This window comes from Rattus rattus, chromosome 1 (genome assembly GCF_011064425.1).
Source record: "Rattus rattus isolate New Zealand chromosome 1, Rrattus_CSIRO_v1, whole genome shotgun sequence".
Taxonomy (NCBI): domain Eukaryota; kingdom Metazoa; phylum Chordata; class Mammalia; order Rodentia; family Muridae; genus Rattus; species Rattus rattus.
Window position 1 is genome coordinate 20,157,647 of NC_046154.1, and position 18,598 is coordinate 20,176,244.

Sequence of the window (18,598 nt, forward strand, 5' to 3'; positions counted from 1 at the left end):
CTTCATTTCTTACGGCTTCTATGAGTTAGAACCAGCTAAGTGGAAGACAAAATCCCCTTGTACATGTACCTAACTCTTTGATATTTCATTTTTATATAAATAGTAAGAAGCTTTATAAGCCCTCTTTCTATTACTCTGGCATTTGTCTTCAAATGGTTTATTTAACCTCCTGCCTTTATTGAAGTTGAAGCTGTCATAACCATTCTCAAAGTACAAGAAACAAGAGTGATACCTGCAGGTTGGCCCTTCCTACTCAGATCCTCCTGGGCTAGCTTCCAGGCCTCAGCTACCTCCTCCCCTTCTAACGGTTGCCAAATGGTTATGTAAATGAGCCGGCTGGCTTCTGAGTCACCAATTCTGTTTCCAGCTTCTCCATTTCCAGTGTGAGCCTTGAAGTACTCTCTGAACCCTTAACAGCAGTCAGAATTTTTAGTCACTTCCTAAACATGGCAACTGGACAGCTGACCTTCCTAATGCCAGGGAGGCTACTAACAACTGTTGTTCAATACTCGTTTCTATAAATTGTCTGCTTGGTAACCCAAAACACTTCTCAGTAAACCTGCTCACGCTTACTAAAAGAAGAAAATCTTCAGGAACGTGCAATGTGAGGGCTTTGCAGGAACAGGCACAATGGCACACACACGTAACCCCAGCCTTACCAAGGGTGAGGCAGGAGGATGGAGAAGGCAAGCCAGCTTAGGTTGTACTGCAAAACTCTCAAGCAAGCAAGCAAACAAAAACAAAATCTGCTGCCAAAGCCTCTTGAGCAACCACATTCCCTAAGCAGAAGCCCTAAGAACAGAGAGTCCAGTGATGACACCCTGAACACAGGGAACTACAGCCCAGACGCCATTTCCTTTTAGACGTCACTAAATTTCTGAGACTAAGAAAACAACATCAGGAAAAATAACAAGTACAAAGTGGACGTTCCACATTATGGAATAACGTGGGGTTACAGGCAAAGGTACTAGGGAATGCATACAAACTCCGGAGTTTACAGGAAAGGACACACTGGGCCTAGCACCTTGGTTCTGAACTGCGTCCTGACCATCTTCCAAGCATTCTGGTTTTTGCACTGGCACCGTGTCCACTCTGCTTCCCTAGGTGCTTCCGGCAGCATTACTCTCTAGATTACACCAGCCTCATCTAAATCATTGGCTGATACGCCGAACTGATGCTGTCTTGTTAACTCCATAACTCTTAACAGCTGGTAAAGGCCTACATCAACTATAAGGAGGCCTGTCTTTCAGAAGGTGGGCAATCCCAGATGTGATCAGAAGTAACAGGGCTTGGTAAGATAGTGTGCTGCCTGGAATTGCAGCACTGTGGACAACCAACAGCAAAGAAACTTATTTTACCTATGAAATATGACAAAATATTGGCTATATATATTAATTAGTGGTCATGTGTAGGAAAAAAATCCATTGAGTAGACAGAAAAAGAATAGCCTGAGACGTACTCTATGTAAGAAAAGCAAGTGCGGTCCATCAACTGGTGGACAGTTTAGAAATGACCCTTGCACTTGAGAGGATTAAGAAGCTGTCCACGGTGGTTTGTATAGCTTTGGCCCACAGGGGCAACCTTGCTGGAGGAAGTATGTTGCTGTGGGGATGGGCGCTGAGGTCAAGCCCCGCCTAGTATAGTAGTGCCCTCCTGGCCGCCTGCAGAAGCCAGTGGCCTGCCTTCGGGTCCAGATGCAGGACTTCTCCAGCACCATGCCTGCCTGAATGAACGCTGCTGTGCTTCTCACCATGAGGGTAACAGACTGAACCGGAACTCATCAGCAGCCCCATTAAATGTTGTCCCGTCTAAGAGGTGCCTTGGTCATGGCGTCTCTTTGTGGCGATAAAACCCTAAGTTATCTAAGAACCTGTCTCAAAAGGAAGGAAGGAAGCTGGGCAGTGGCGGCATACACCTCCAATCCCACGACTCAGGAGGCAGAGGCAGGAGGATCTCTGTAGTGGCCTCCTCTACACAGCCTGTTCTAGGACAGCCAGGGCTACACAGAGACACTGTTTTGAAAAACAAAAAGAAGGGAAAGGAGGATGTATCTACTGCTCTATTCTGTTCACAAGCTTTCAAATAGCTTTCCATCTGTCCCCTTATAAAGGCAACAGTCCTCTACTGAGTTGCCTCAACCCTTCCAACACTCCTGCACACTCACTCCTTTGCCAAAAAACCTGATATGCGGACTCAACTCGGGCCATTATTGTGTGTGACTGTGGTCCACACTCCCTCTGCTGAATTCTCCTCCATGGTCCTACTGGTCCACCCCCACAGCCTGCTGAAACACATAGGTGCAGAGGGTGTTTCTGTCAGAAATAGTGCCAGTACTTGGAGAGCTGCAACTGTGTTCCAAGTCTCTATGTATGTACTCCATTCCAGGGCGGTGGCTTTCTAGTTCCGTGGCAGAGCACCTGCAGCTGACTGAGCCCCAGCATGGCACTCAGGGACAAACAGAGACAACTCTACTTTTATTTCTCCTTCCCAAGATTCACCTGTACGTGCTGATTTCTCTGAGGAAATAGCAAGGCCTGGAAGTATAAAAACAAAAACGAAAAAAGAAACCAAGAATAAACGTATAAAGCATTTGAATGCCTCACTGGAGTTCTAGAAAGTGGCAGCTCAAGCCGAGCTGCTGCTCAGATCTGCGGAAGTACGAGTGTCCACCGAGGAAAACCTGCAGGGGAAGGGAGGAGGGCTGTTCTTAAAAAACTTACTCAAAACACCAAGCAGCAGCAAGCAGAGTGCCCAGTCGTGTCCAGAAGAGCCTGCTCTTTGCCCTGGCAGAATTTCAGTGAAATGAGGAGGGCCGATCAAAAGCACCCAAATCACAATGAGGAAGGCCCAGGAGCCACCATCAGTTTGATTCTGGTGAAGTCCTTTCATTCCCTGGCAACACTGACGAGAGACTTTGAGACTTCTAATGTGGGTCTACCAGTGTAGATGGTGTAGGTTTCCCAAGAAGAACCTCAACCTTTGGTCTCTCTGGGTGTAACCAGGGTAATGACAACTTAGTCACTACTCTAACAACAGCACTTAAAAACAAGCATGGCTTTTTTTTTTTTTTTTTTAAATCCCTGGGCTATTTTTGCAGCTGTGTGCAAGACAAGGAAAAGCACAATGAAATCAGCATCCAAAAGTTGCTCTCCCTCGGTTGAAGGTTAGTGAGAAGCCTGCTAGGAAGCAGCACTAAGAGACTCACTGGCAAGTCCTTCATAAACTGCAGCTGCCCTGCCAACAAAGTCAAGAGGTGACAGGCTGTGGAAATTCCCAGTCCTGTCACATAAAGCCACCATGAATAGAAATAACACCACGATTCTGCACCTACCATGAACAAACCATTTGGTTGTTCAGGTATTTATAGCCTATTCAGTTTTTTTCCTTCTCTTTTAGGAACTTAGTCTGATCCTGCCAACTCAGCCCCCAAGGACCAGGGTTAGTCAGGAGCCAAGACAGCAGGACACTATTTACTTATTCAATGACAATTGCAAAGACAGCTGACAGTATTTGTTCTAGCTAAACATGATGATATACTGTAATTCCAGCATATCAGAGACCAAGGCAGGAGAATCAAGGTCCCTCAATTAAATGGTAAATTCCAAGGCCCCCCCAGTTAAATGGTAAATTCCAAGCAAGCCTGAGCTACACAAGACCCAGGCTCAAACAACAAGAACAAAAAAGGCAATAGTTTTTGAAAAATTTGTCAACAAACATATTATCAAAAACAAGCCAACAGCAGCTAGCACCAAAAGAGCATGCATGCCATCAGCACTACAAAAGCAAGAAGTCTAAGATGCCCAGGTTGGTTTCCACACGGCACTTCCTCCAAGGGCCCTGCACAAAGAATGAACTTCAAGAGACAGGGGAGGAAGGACTAGAGACGAGCTAGGAGCGCTCGGTGCTCTGGAAAATGACGCAAGTGACCAGCACCCCATCAGGTGGTTCATAGTCACTAACTCATCACTAACTCTATTTACAGGGGATCTGAGCCCCTCTTCTGAACTCCTGGGCACCAGTTATACAGGTGGTGCACACACACAGAAATGCACACACGTGGGCAAACACCCACACACATAAATTTACAACTCTCTTTAGAAAGATGGAAAGGAAATAGAAAAACTGCAAATTTTACTTTATTTTCCTTTTTAAAGAAAATTTAACACTCATCTATTTTGACAAGATATGATTGGGGGAAAAAGCTTCTTTTCAAAGTCATGAAATTACAATTCTGTTTTCCTCATAAAAATGGAAAATTCTAAATATACAAAAGTTCCCACTAAGAAAAATCATTAGTTGTGTTAATAATAAAAAATAAAATGTCTGGCCTAGTGGCACAGGCCTCTAATTCTGCTCTGGAGAGATGGGAGCAGGAGGACTGTGGCTCTCACGCCTGCTGAGGAGCTCAGTGAGACCCTGCCTCGACAGTGCGTGACAGAGGACTGGCAGCCTGGCTTAGCAGACACACTTGCCTGGAGCAAATGTGCACACGATGGCACATGCAAGCGCCCAAGAGATCTCTGTCTCTGTCTCTCTGTCTCTCTCTCCTCTCTCTCTCTCTTACTGAGTAACTCACCAAATCAGGTGCAATGTCACAATCTCACAGACAGACAATAAAAACATCACGATAATAACTGGCAGCCCTTTCCTGGCTATTCATGTGTTCTAGCATCTAAAGAGAGCTGAAGGAACAGCCAAAAAAATGGTTCTGACGGCCTTCCAACTGACATGGGCGAGACGACGTCCTTTCTTAAATGCAAACTGTGCAGTCCTAGCTTTGGACCAGCTGTGGAGGTCTCTCCTTATTTACCAATACCAGGTGCTTGCCTCAGATCAAAAGTCACCCTATTTGCCTCTGATGGGAAAAAGGATCTGGCTCTATAATCTTTCAGCATCTCAGCTGGCACACTGCTGTCCACGAAGGATGCTACATAGGCAACACGGCAGGAGACTTTGCCTTGTGGCTCCTGTGGTCCTCACAGTGGTGCCAAACCCCGGCCTCTCTCCTACCCAGATCCCCTGACAGGCACACTTTGTTCTGTCCAGATATGGGTAATAGCTGTAGGGAAAATCTGGAAATCTTGGTTTCTCTTTAAAATATAGGAATATTATAGGAATATGTTTTCATTTTAACCCTAGGTGTGGGATATGGGGCTATCAGAGCGTCCACCACAGAAGCTGACTGATTTGCTTCCTGTTCTATCGGCAGCCGACTGATTGGCCCCGTGCTCTATCAGAGGCGTGGTTGTGCCGGCTGCAGGTAGCTTCTGCGCTGGTGACTGTGTGACACTTGGGACTCTGGAGACTTCAGAACGTGTACAAATCCCAGAGCCCAGAGCTGGGTAGGTTGTTGGTTCCCATCTCTTAAGTAGTTCTGCTCAGAGAAGGAACAGAGAGCAGAAATGAGATATTCTGACAGCAAAGGTCAAACGTGCCAAGGAACTTGACAAGCCTCTATCAGTAGGAAGTAGTCTAACATATCTGCTCCATTTTGGACCCTGACTGTATTCAGGGATCTCCTCTTTCCTCTCTATCCTTCCTCTCTCTTATCTAGTGTTATGGGGTTGAAAGGCTAAAGGAGAGAAGAACGCCCATCAGCCAACAGCTACCTAGTCTGGCAGATTTGTACTGGAGACCCTTCCTGAGAACAGTCTTCCCTCAACAGCACAGAGAGAAAATTGCACCAGGCACCAAAGGGTAGAGCCACTCAGCAGGCCACACCACTCCCTTTAGAGAAGGCCCAGAGACACCCAGAGAACCAGGAAGGGAACACTATCTACTTGTGCTAGATAAGTTTCTGTACCAGCACTCAGGAGGCAAAGGCAGGCAGATCTCAGAGTTTGAGGCTACAAAGTTCCAGGACAGCCAGGGCTACAAAGAAATCTGTCTGAGGGGTTGGAGTAGGGGGTGATTTTCGCTCAATATAAAATAGAGAAATGCAGTTGAGAAAATGCCTCTTAGTCACTGTTTTATTGCTGTGAAGAGACACTATAACCAAGGCAACTCTTATAGTGAAAGCAGTTGACTGGGGCTGCCTTATACTTTCAGAGAACAGCCCACATCATCACAGCAGGGAGCACAGTGGCATGCATGGCAACAAGAGCAGTAGCAAAGAGCTAAGTCCTGATCTCAGGAAGGCAGGCAGCAGGCAGGCAGCAGGCAGACAGGCAGGCAGACAGGCAGGCAGCAGGCAGACAGGCAGGCAGACAGGCAGGCAGCAGGCAGACAGGCAGGCAGGCAGGCAGGCAGGCAGGAGGCAGGCAGGACAGGCAGGCAGGACAGGCAGGCAGACAGGCAGGCAGTGCAGGCAGACAGGCAGGCAGGCAGGCAGGCAGACAGACAGGCAGGCAGGCAGGCAGACAGGCAGGCAGGCAGACAGGCAGACAGGCAGGCAGACAGGCAGGCAGACAGGCAGCAGGCAGACAGGCAGACAGGCAGGCAGGCAGGCAGGAGCAGGCAGACAGGCAGGCAGGCAGGCAGGCAGGAGGCAGACAGGCAGGCAGACAGGCAGGCAGACAGGCAGGCAGACAGGCAGGCAGCAGGCAGACAGGCAGGCAGACAGGCAGGCAGCAGGCAGACAGGCAGGCAGGCAGGCAGGAGGCAGGCAGGCAGGCAGGCAGGCAGGCAGGCAGACAGGCAGGCAGACAGGCAGGCAGCAGGCAGACAGGCAGGCAGACAGGCAGGCAGCAGGCAGGCAGCAGGCAGACAGGCAGGCAGGCAGGCAGGCAGGCAGGCAGGCAGGCAGGCAGGCAGGCAGACAGGCAGGCAGACAGGCAGGCAGCAGGCAGCAGGCTGGCAGGCAGGCAGCAGGCAGCAGGCTGGCAGGCAGGCAGCAGGCAGCAGGCAGGCAGGCAGGCAGGCAGGCAGGCATCAGCTTCTGCACTGGTGACATACTTCCTCCAACAAGGCCTTAAGGTGGGCCGGTGGGACACACTGTTACTCAAAACAACTGCCTCCACTACCCATTAGGCTTGAAGGCAAGCCTGTGGTGCATTTCCTTATGTGGCCCACCTCCCTGTGGGTGGTAGTCCTGGGTACTATAAGAAAGCAAGCTGAACAAGCCATGGGGAAGAAGCCGGTAGCAGTGCTTCCTCCATGGCCTGCCGCCCTCCCTTCAATGGTGTGCTGAAGTCTGTGCATTGAAATACACCCTCTCCTCCCAAGCTGCTTTTGGATAGCATTTTGTAAAAGCAATTGAAAGCAAACTAATGCATTTTTTTTTTAATGGCACAAGGCTTAGTAGGTCTTCTTGTAATTTCTATGCAGTAAATCAAGGATGTGACTGACTTATAAAGTCACTAGATGACAGAAGGACAAGACCTTGGGGCTCAACGTTGAACCCATCCACCCACTGTCATTGCAACCCTGGTCCATGGGCACTGCACCAGCTCTTTGTGAGAGAGCAATATGAGAGGAACAGGCTTTGCCAACACTCCACAGGACAAAAGCTATTGTGTCACACCAGAGACCTTCCACCAGGAGGGATCCACAGCTCCACATCAGGCACAGGGAATGAACGGGCTTCCGCATGCATCCGCCATTTTTACACACTTGAGTCCTTTCTTTTCATTCAAAACATCTCTACCACAATCCATTTTACTAAATTCAATATATTCAATGTTCCCTCAAGATGCTGCATTTTTCACTTGATGAGATTCAGACTAATGCACCTTACAGGTTAATGGTGCTGGTCAAGAGCCTATGTACACAGGGGCTGGGGAGATGGCTCAGCGGTTAAGATCACTGTCTGAACTTCCAGAGGTCCTAAGTTCAATTCCCAGCAACCACAAGGTGGCTCACAACCATGTAAAAAGTTCTAATATATAAAAACAAGCCAGGGCTGGAGAGATGGCTCAGCGGTTAAAAACACCGACTGCTCTTGCAGAGGTCCTGAGTTCAAATCCCAGCAACCACATGGTGGCTCACAACCATCTGTAATGGGATCTGATGCCCTCTTCTGGTGTGTCTGAAGACAGCTACAGTGTACTCATATATAATAAATAAATAAAATATTTAAAAAAAAAAGCCAATTCATATATTCCGTAATACAGCAACAGACTGACTATGGTCTAGCAAATTATAATTCCTGTTGTAAACATTCTATAGTTTAAACTATGATTAACATCCCAAACGTAATAATCACCAATTTTATAATTATTTTTTATTAATTTTAGAAGCTCCATAATGGTGAAGTGCCAACGCACCTAAAATAAGAAAACAAGAGTCTGAAATGTAGTAGCTGGAGGGATGACTCAGCACCTGCAGGGACTGTCACTGCCCCAGAGGACCATGGGTCCTTTCCCACGGACAGGACAGCTCTTAACCAGGAAATCGGAAATGAGATCACAGGGCACAGACCAGCGGGACGGTATCTAGGGAAGAGCCTGGGATACAGGAGATCCAGTGACGCCTTAAAGCCAGATGAATGCCTGTCCTGCCCTGAGCAAAACCCACAGAGAAATCCCTAGTCCACACCAGCTAAACCAATGAATTAAGCTAACGAGCCCCAGGAACGCTTGGAAAAAAAGAAACCAATAAACAAGAACACCAAGACCGTCCCTAGAAAAGGTCTCCTGCACGAAAGCACCGAAGAGAAACAGAAAGGGCACTGGAGGGCACTGCAAAATGTCCTCTCTTAATGTTAGAATCACTGATCAACTTTTTTTCCTTTCTTCCTTTCTTTCTTTTTTTTTTTTTTTTTGGTTGTTGTTGGCTTTTTTCTGTTTGTTTTGTTTTTTTGAGAAAAGGTTTCTCTGTGTAGACCTGGCCATCCTGGTCTCTAACTCACAGAGATCCACCTGCCTCTGCCTCCCAAGTGTGGGGATTAAAGGTGTGCATCACCACATCCAGGAAGAGATACATTTCTTAAGTAGATAATAAAAACTAAATATGATTTTTTTTTAATTACTCCAAGACTAAAAGCATGAGGTGTCTGAGGTCAGCAGACACACAGGTCAAGGTGGCCTGCCCTTTAAGAGCTTGTACTAACTGCCAGCGAGCAGAGTCGCCTTTAGAGAAACCAAAAGGCAAAGATTACAAGGAAATGTCATTTAAAAAGAAACAAAACATAAGCCTGCAGTTCTTACTTGAGAGAGTCCAGGGGACGATGCATGTCCCGGGGGCGTGGCCGCAAGATTGGGGTGCCCCTTGTTTATTTCATGTGCTGAGTAAGGGGAAGGGGTCGGGGGTCCTGGCTGTCTTGCTACTTGTGTTACCTGTGAGGAAATAAACAGCAATAGATTAGTGACCTGATCTACAAGTACAGCTGACCTGGTTAAACTATTTTAATGCCCGGCAGTGGTGACACATGCCTTTAATCCCAGCACCCAGAAAGCAGGGGCAGGGGGATCTGAGTTCAAGGCCAGCCTGGTCTACAGAGTGAGTTCCAGGACAGCCAGGGCTACATGGAGAAACTCTGTCTCAAAAAAACAAAATAACAAGAACAAAAACCACTTTAAAAATTGGATTCTGTCTCCCAAGTCACAGTAAAGCTTAATTAAGTACTAGAATAAACAGGGGCTTACCATTTCAGAATACACAAATATTTCCATCTGTCTCATAAATGTCTAAAGCATAATCTCAATATCCTTTCCCCCCCATCCTAGAACAGAAACCATTCTAAATTGAGATGAAACTTGAAGCTATACTAAGCATTTTGAGAAAAAACAAGAAATAGAGGGCTATGGACGTGGAGGGACTGCAGAGCCCAGGGAGATCTCTGGAGCTGACAGAACTTCTCTGAGAACCGCAGGATACATTTGTCAAGAAGACTCAGGACATCCCCTAGTGATGGCTCCTGCCTACGGTATAATCCCAGCCACCTGGAATAGTGTGCAGGAGAATCCTAAACTCAGTGATAGCTGTGCTAGACAGAGAGGCTATCTCAAGTAAGGGAAACGGTTGTAAGAATGCTTTTGTCTAGCATGCCACGAAGCCTGGGGTCAAACCCTGGCAGCCTATCATGAGTCTGGTGGTCCAGGCCCATTCCTCCAGCTCCTGGAAGATACAGGCACAAAAGATAAGGAGTCCAAGCTCACCTGTGGCTACCTGGCTAGCAAGCTCGATTTCAAGGCCATCCTGGATTCTGTACTCCCCAGTCACCCTGGTCTAAATTTAGATGACATGAAAGCGCACCTCCAAGCTGATGACAGACGGAGGGGTGAGCACTACTAGAGAGAGTTCTGTATGACGACAGGCGAATCAAAATGTTTGGAGGACAGTGAAGGCAGGCTACGCTATTCTTGTAGGTTGACCGGTGAGGCATATATTAAATGCATTTCAAATGACTCGTTGAGAAAAGTACTTGTTACAAAAACACCAAGATTCAAATTTGATCCCCAGCACCAAAACAAAATAGGAAGGTAAACCTTGCTCCTGGAGAGAGAAGGACATGGAGACTGGGGTCTCCAGAGCTCAATAACCCACCTGTTTAGTCAACTGGTAAGCCCAGTGTTCATTGTAAGACGCTTCCAAAGGCAAAGCGGACAGGCATAGAATAGGACCTGATATGAGCCTCTGGTATCCACAGAGTCTTACACAGGAGTATATACTGGCGCGCGCACACACACACACAGAACCTCTAACACATCCAACTGCCCCTTTACACACTGTCCACAGAATCTCTGTTGTACCCTTCACTGCCCTCTACAAACACAGAGAATCAAATACATCACGCACACACACAGGGGAGGGGGAGTGAACAAGAACATGAATCTAATAAACCTTAGCCTCTGGACACTCTGAAATCTCGGACTTACTGAAAGCCACAAAGTTGTGAAGTTTTACCCTACCTAAGAACTCTACCTAAAACTACAATGTAACTTGATAGCAAACCATGAAGATATGGAAATGAACGTGTTCATTAGGTTCACCGTCCCTCTCTCTGTCTAGCACTGACTTGAGTAACACGATCAAATACAGTCATTCAGCATCACTCCAATATGCTACCACTTTCAAATAAGAACTACAATGCATGGGGCGGGGTGGTGAACATGATAATCCTTTTGTAGGCAACATGGGCTAGCTGACCAGACATAAACAGAGATCCAGGAAGAATGGCTACTAGGGGTGGGGCCAGGCAGGACTGTGGAGTAGTGACATAATCCTCTCAACTTCCACTAGAAAACAAAACTAAGGATTCTGTGTATAACCCCTTGACTTTCCAATCACAGTCTAAGCTAACAGTCGCACACTGTATCTGAAATACAGAAGCAGTTACTGGGTGAGGGCAGCTGAGGTCACCTCCCCCGGATCACCACGCGGAGGCAGACACACTGTTAAAGACCCACAAGCACCCCTTCACCACCCCGTGCTTATGGCCAATGAAAACACAATATTTAACAAAGTAAGTAAATCTTTACTTAAAGTTCTCTCTGACATCATCCAGAGTCCTATCAAGTAAATTAATCTTTCTCAGCAACAAGCTGTTCCTATGAAGGCAAAAGCATGCGGCTTCTGTCTAAGGCACCTTAACATTACTTTTCCCCCCTCCAAGATAGTTTCCCTAGTTGGTGGGCCACACACACTTGTATTGCCAGACAAGAGGATCAGGAATTCCCAGTCACACTGGAACACATTAGACCTTATTTCCAAAAGCCAAACAAATAAAACACAAAAGCCACGGGCTGGAGAGACCGCTGGGCAGTTCAGAGCACTGGCTGCATTTGCAAAGGACGCAAATTTGGCTCCCAGCACCCAAACAGTGGCTCACAACCATCTATTACTCCAGATAGATTCTAAGAGATCCAACATCGTTTTCTGACCTCTGAGGGAATCAAGTACACACACAAAAGGTGCATGCAGGTGCATGCAAGCAAAATGTCCTACACATAAAATAAAATAAACAGCTCAACAGATGCAAAACCAAACAGTAACATTCAAACAGGTGCAGGTCCCATACGAAGATGGCCACGTTTAACCAGGGTGACAGACAGAAGCCTGAACTTTGCTTCCCCATGTGACAGCCATCACTAGTAGTATCCTAGCTCTTCCTTCAGAACATGTATTTCTCCAAGCCAACAAATACTAGAAAATAATGAAAGCCAATCTACTCAAGAAGCAGTGTGGGGCTGTGAACGTGGCACACCGGAGCCAAGAGACTCGGAGTCTGCTATCTAGGAGCCGTACGGCAGAAGCACATCCACACCCAGACCAGCAGAGACAGAGAATGCAGACTATGTACACATAGAAGTAATTTTAAATGAACCAGTGCAGTGGACAGACAGATGGGAGGAAACAGGGAGGAGGCTTCCTCCCTTTTCTGTTCTCCCCTTATTAGGTTATGCCACTTGCAATGCCTGGTGCCCCAGTACATTTTGACCTTTTATAAAGGAAGCAATTCTGTGAGTTCCTCTGGTCATACTAAGCACTGAAGCAAGCAGATGCCATGTTTTATGATGAATCGGAACAAGGTTCACTTGTGAGGCTGTTATCATCAAGTACATGAGCTGTTGGGTCTGTCAACAGAAGTATGTGCTCAGTAACAATGAAAAAGGAATACTCTTGTGTTTACGTGAAGCAGTGTTCTAGGCACCGAAACCAGAGGATAAAAGCAAATAGCAATCACTTCTTGGAAAACGCTAAAGATCTTCTCTATGTCCTATGACTTCAAACATTCAGACAAGACTTAGTTTCTAATACAAAAATAAGTTCAGCCATTCATTTACATACACATTTGATTTTTGTCTTTATTACAAATAGAGAAACTGTGCGTGTGCAACACACCAAAGAATTCTTTTAAAATTTCCTCATGATTATAGTGAACCTTTACAGAGCTATTTTATGTATCTATATACCCAATACTGTGCAAGAAAATTCTAACACGAAAAGGTGTTTAGACAGAGCAGGAGAGAGGGGAGAGCGAGCACATCAATATAGACCTCTAAGACAGGGGCAAGAGGCAGGGTCAGCCAGTCTCCTTGGTTGATGACTAGAGGTACAGCAGGACAGAGTGGGGCTGGCTGGCTGCATTGCCCCTTCACACACTTTACAGCAGTTAAAGCCTATGTCCCATTTATACACTACATTGAAAATAATAGCTTAGTGAAAACTGGGAATCCTCTTGAAGGTGATGGCCTGAAGTACTAGGTCTGGGGAAGTGCTGCTGTGACATGAGAGGCTACAAGTGAAGAGCCTTAAGGGAATGGCTAACCAAGACTCCGCCTACAGCGGTTGCTCGCTGTCCATTGGGAGCAATGAGCAGCCTGCTAGGTCTATAACTCTGGGCTGAGAGAGGAGCTGCAGTCAGATCAAACAATCTAGGGGCGGGTTTACTATCAATACCCCTAATGGCATCGACACTAATTATCAAAACTAGCAAAGGAAGACTTCTGAAAATGACACAATTTCTGATCAATCTGGTCAATGTTAAATGTCGTCATTAAGACCATATGTTCACTCCATGGAATCGATGTCTTTGTATCTCTACTTATAATTGTACAAGAAAAAAGTACCAAAATTATAAACTAATAATGCCGCCTGCTAAAATCAAACATCAAAGTTACAAAAGTGATTAAAGAGTTATCACAATGTCAGCTGTCCCAAGAGTAAAGCAACTGTCACGTCAGAACATATGGAGACTGGAATCACTCAACTGTCCCCAAGATGGGAGGGCACAGCATGGTCTGTGACAACACCACCAGTCAACAAAACTGCACAGCAAACTCAGCCTTACCTATGGATGGGTTCCCACCTTCCAAACCCTTAATAGGAAGGAGGGAGGCCACAGCAAGCAGAACTGAGCCACACTACACTCTAGCGTAATTTGCTAGTAAAACCCAGCAGCAGCTCCAGGTAGAAGCGACATGGTCTCTGGGAAGTGAAAAGCTGAGTTTAGACTATCAGGTAAAGACAGGACTTTAAAAAGAAAGGAGAGTGCCAAGGCATAGGGCATGTCCTGGGAAAGGCAGGGGTCTGTGTGCAGAGGGATGAGAGGAGAATTAGCTGGAAAAGAGAAAACTGTGTTAAGGCACGAGCATGCCTATGAAGAGCACTCATCTCCACGCTGAGACACTTAGCAAACTGTAAAACACTTGTAAAAAACAATACATTTTGGCAAGTACCCAATACAGTGTTTGACCCACAAAATTCCCAGCTACTACGGTGTCAGCCCACATACTAACACATCCTGACCTCATGACCAAATCCCTTCCTGGCAACCCCTAGCCTTAGGATTAGAGGCTTTGGGAACCATGCAAATTCAAACTACCACAAAAAGTAAAGGCAGAGACACCAAAAGTAAAAGTGCTACTAACTGGCTTCATTTAGACAAAAGAATGTCTGTATTCCATTGTTCTGATCACTTTCATTAGAAGATATACAAGTGCCAATAAGGTATTTAGGGATCAGCATAAGGAGTTAAGACAACAAAGACGTATGAGCAAGGGTGCTCAACAGAACAACTTGCAAATGCAAGGATACTGAGATAGAGCTGAGGACATGGCTTACATGGCCTGCATAGAGCCCTAGGTTCAATCCTCAGACTGCATAAAACCAGGCGCAATGGTTCATGCTTATAACCCCAATGCTCAAGAGGCAGGGGAAGGAGGGTCAGGAGGTCAGGGTATTCTCAGCTCAAGGCCAGCCAGGCAACCTGAGACCTTACAGCTCCCAAAAGGAGCCAGCTAATCCAAATCCACGCCTGGAGAACTGAGGCCAAGCAGTGGAGAACAGCAAGAACACAGATTACACCTTGTCCTTGATCTCATCCCAAAGGCTAGAAATGACTTATTTCAGTATTTTATGGCACATCCATGGTCTACTAAAGTGAGGCATGATTCTATATAATATAATACAACATATATGACAAGTTAAGAGAAATACAAAATGTAAGTTGTGTTTGAAAGTATGAATCTAGGGGGTGCCAAGACAGTTCAGTGGGTAAAGGCACTCACTATACACACCTGGCAACCTGAGTTCAATCCCCGAACCTACATGAAAGTAGGAGAGAACCACGTCCACAAAGCTGTCCTCTGACCTCGAGTGTGCCATGAACACACGTCCGCATGTATCCAATGAATCCATCAAACACACCATGAAACAATTTATAGTTAGAAAATCTTAAGTATAAGTTTAGATAAGTTATATACATATATATATATGCACACATATTTTCTATGTCTACAAAAATATAAAAACAAGAGACTTCTCTCCAAAATATAAGTGTTTCTCCTGGTATCAAAATTCAGTTCTCTTCCGTTTTGATATGTTTTTGTTACTATTTAATCAGAAAATAAATGTAGGATTATAAATCTATTTGTCGGGGTTGGGGATTTAGCTCAGTGGTAGAGCGCTTGCCTAGGAAGCGGAAGGCCTGGGTTCGGTCCCCAGCTCCGAAAAAAAAGAACCAAAAAAAATAAATAAATAAATCTATTTGTCCACTACATTTGTGACGGTAAAATAACCACAAAACAAGTCCCCTGGGGGAACAAATAACTACATCCTTAGATAGGTATATGGATAGATGGACAGACACACAGGTAGACAGATATGGAATGTCTACCTAAATTGTGTAAGATTTTGGGGGGTGAGGGGAAGGTATTCGATATGTGTGTGAGCAGACTGCCTGGCATCCTGGGCACTCAGAGAAGAACTTTCAAAAGTCATGGGAATCTGGGTACAAATTCAAGTTGCCCGACTTGTACCGTTAGCCACTGAGCAACCTCGCCAGGTCAAGGAGGAAAATACAAACCTGGGAGGTGTCAGCCTGTTAGCCAGGGGTACAGCACTTTCTTCCTTATATTCTAATCTGGATTTCTATTAAACACAGGTTTTTTTCTAATAAATACATATTTCAAGTTTGGCATTTGGAACTTGGCAATTTCCACACCAGCCTATAAAATCCCATGTACAATGTCACAGTGGGCACACTATAGAGATAGAGACATGATCACAAGTTTGACCCTAGCCTAGGATACAAGGCCAGACTGAGGCCAGCCTAAGACTCCATGGCAAAACCTTCACCACCACCCTCCTCTAAAATAAAAATGCCCAGCATAAGGCAATGAGTGAGCAGAGGACGCCCACTCACACAGCAGTCCTATGTCCCAGCATAGTGATCTGCATGGCGACAGCAGTGCGGCTCTCATCATCTGTCTGCAAACACAGTCCTCATGGACAAACTCAATGAGTACTTGTGGCCTGCTCACCACCAAGTGGCCTCTTGGGCATGTAAATATAACTATTATTACAGTGTATCAATTCAACAAACCATAAAACCTTTTATATGGCTACTTAGGGATAAGATTTATTTAGCTTAGCAACTCCTGAGCAGCTGGGGTGGCCAGGGCAGCCTTAGAGCACAGAGGAGCCAGCATGGATTACCTCCCCTTTCACTGCTGACAGGAACCCAGACAACTGAGCTGAGAGTCCACCCTTCACCATTTGGAGCTAACTGCCCTGAAGAAACAGACATAGAGGTTGTCAATCCTGCCATGGCCAATCACAACTGCACACAGAGGGGTCACACTCTGCACGACGATGACAAAAATGCTGGGTCTTTCTCAAAGACTATCTACGGGTTGGAGATTTTTTTGTTTTTGATTTTTGTTGCTGCTGGTTTTTTCTCTGTTGTCCCTGTGGTCAAACATGGTCAAAAGATCTGAGAACAGCTGAGGAGTTGATGTTTTTTGATTTATTATAATTTGGGATTTTTGAATCAAAGGTCTCACAACATAGTAAGAATAAACTGTAACCATGTAGCCCAGGCTGGCCTCAAACTTAAACTTCCACAGTGCTGGGTTCCAGGGCTGTGTCCACCTAACACAGATGCCATGTCTCCTTCCTAAACTCAGAAGGGTCTAGGCTTCCCAGAGAAGGCACAGCTGCTTGCGCACCAAGAGGCTGTCCTAAGTACAGAAGGGCTGCCTGGGGACCGGGTTCCACCTTAAAACGTAATTTTTGATGCTTATACTTTGCTTTTTCTGCTGACTTTCCATTCTTAACAACCCAGTTACATCACTGATCTAAGACAATTGGTCTTAATTCCAAGGAACTCGTAGAACTCTGAGCTTCGTAGTCAACAACAAATAATAAATTCAAAGGCGTTATCAAAATCATAGATTGTTCTAGAACAGCTCATGTCACAGAAGAAACGTCACTAAGTCCCCATTCTGAGGTTTAGTCACAGATTATTACCTTCTAAACAAAAGACTTAAAACACAAACATAGGGGTTGGGATTTAGCAGACTCAGTGGTAGAGCGCTTGCCTAGGAAGCAAGGCCCTGGGTTCGGTCCCCAGCTCGTAAAAAAAAAAAAAAAAAAAAAAAAAAAAAAAAAAAAAAAAACACAAACATGTAGACCATACACATTTATTCCAGGAATCTTGTAAGTAGGCCAAACAGCACCAAGAATGCAGGTCTTACCGTCAGAGATGCAGGTCTGAGCAGTGGTGGAGCCGCACGAGTGTTGGCTCAGTGGTTAGGAACTCCTGATGATCCTGCAGAGAACCTGGGTTCGGTTCTCAGCAGGCACACTGTAAATTCATAACCACTCCTGGAAGATGGGACACTTTCTTCTGATCTCCAAGGACACCATGCACACATATATACATACATGGTATATACACGTACGTACAGACAAACATTCATACACGTAAAAGAAGTAAATCAGAAACATAGCTTTTCTGCAGACAAGGAAAAGGAACTCTCTTACATCTGCGCAGGTCGATGGCTAGCACTCCTAGCATCCGCAGGGCAGAAATTGCACAGAGGCTCACACTGGCCAATCTGGACTGTTCTCCTTCACACAATCTCAATCATGTGTCTGGAGACACCCTAAACACTACTACCTCTCCCAGACTTATAGCCCACTGCCCTGTGACAAATGCTCTAATTACTGCGTCCCACTACCCTCCTGTAGTCTACCCAATAAACTCTTGTCCTTAACCTGAAGACAGTAAAAAGGACAGGTTACCGAGTAAACCTATTCGTGTAATCTGGTAAATAAAGCGCTAAGTAAAGGATGCTTCACAATGTTGGTACAAATTTGGTTTTCAAGTCTAAAAAGACAGTTTTAGACAAAAATGATTGGCAGACTCGATTTTATTTTCATACCTGGGAGAACATGAGGGGTTTAGTCTAAGGTAGTGGTTTGCAGTGTCCCAGACTAGAGGCCTTACCATCACCTGGGAAGGAGATAAAAATGCAGACCTTCCACAGTGAGGTCCCAGCAAGCTGTGAAGCAATTGCTGTTCTCGGCCCACAAAACTATGTCACAAATTATCCACAGACAGCCTGAACATGCACACACTATGCTGGACGACTAACATGCACCAACATAGCCACGGTCACAAATATTTAGGTGGGAGATTTCCTCCCAACAATCATTTCCTTGGCTGCCTCAGTCTACCCTCTCCTCATCCGGCGTCCCTGTAGTCCTGTAATGTCCTGTCGCCTTCTGAAAAGTTCACACTGGGTTATGAAAAATGCTTGAAAACCCTGAGAAAGAAGACAGACGGTGGGAGCAGAATTGGATTTGGGCCTGGTTGCCTTGTCACTGTGTGGCCTTAGTCTTAGATTGTAGGATCAAAAGCCTCTCCCTGTAATTTATGGCACAAGAAGTTTGCATTCATGGGATGTTTTCAGCAGGAACAAGACCCTTC

The 18,598-nt window shown here is 45.8% G+C and overlaps 1 protein-coding gene across 15 annotated transcripts in view; it reads right to left on the reverse strand.

Annotated features, from left to right (window-relative positions):
- Eif4g3 (eukaryotic translation initiation factor 4 gamma 3) overlaps positions 1-18,598 on the reverse strand; it is a 218,424-nt gene that overhangs the window by 140,273 nt on the left and 59,553 nt on the right. For 13 of the 15 annotated variants that reach the window (XM_032895707.1, XM_032895728.1, XM_032895795.1 and 10 more), the window contains exon 3: positions 9,087-9,215. The exons of the other annotated variants lie outside the window; for them this stretch is intronic. The gene's annotated coding sequence lies outside the window, so the exon portion shown is untranslated. The remainder of the gene's footprint in view (positions 1-9,086; positions 9,216-18,598) is intronic. 15 annotated transcript variants of the gene reach the window in all.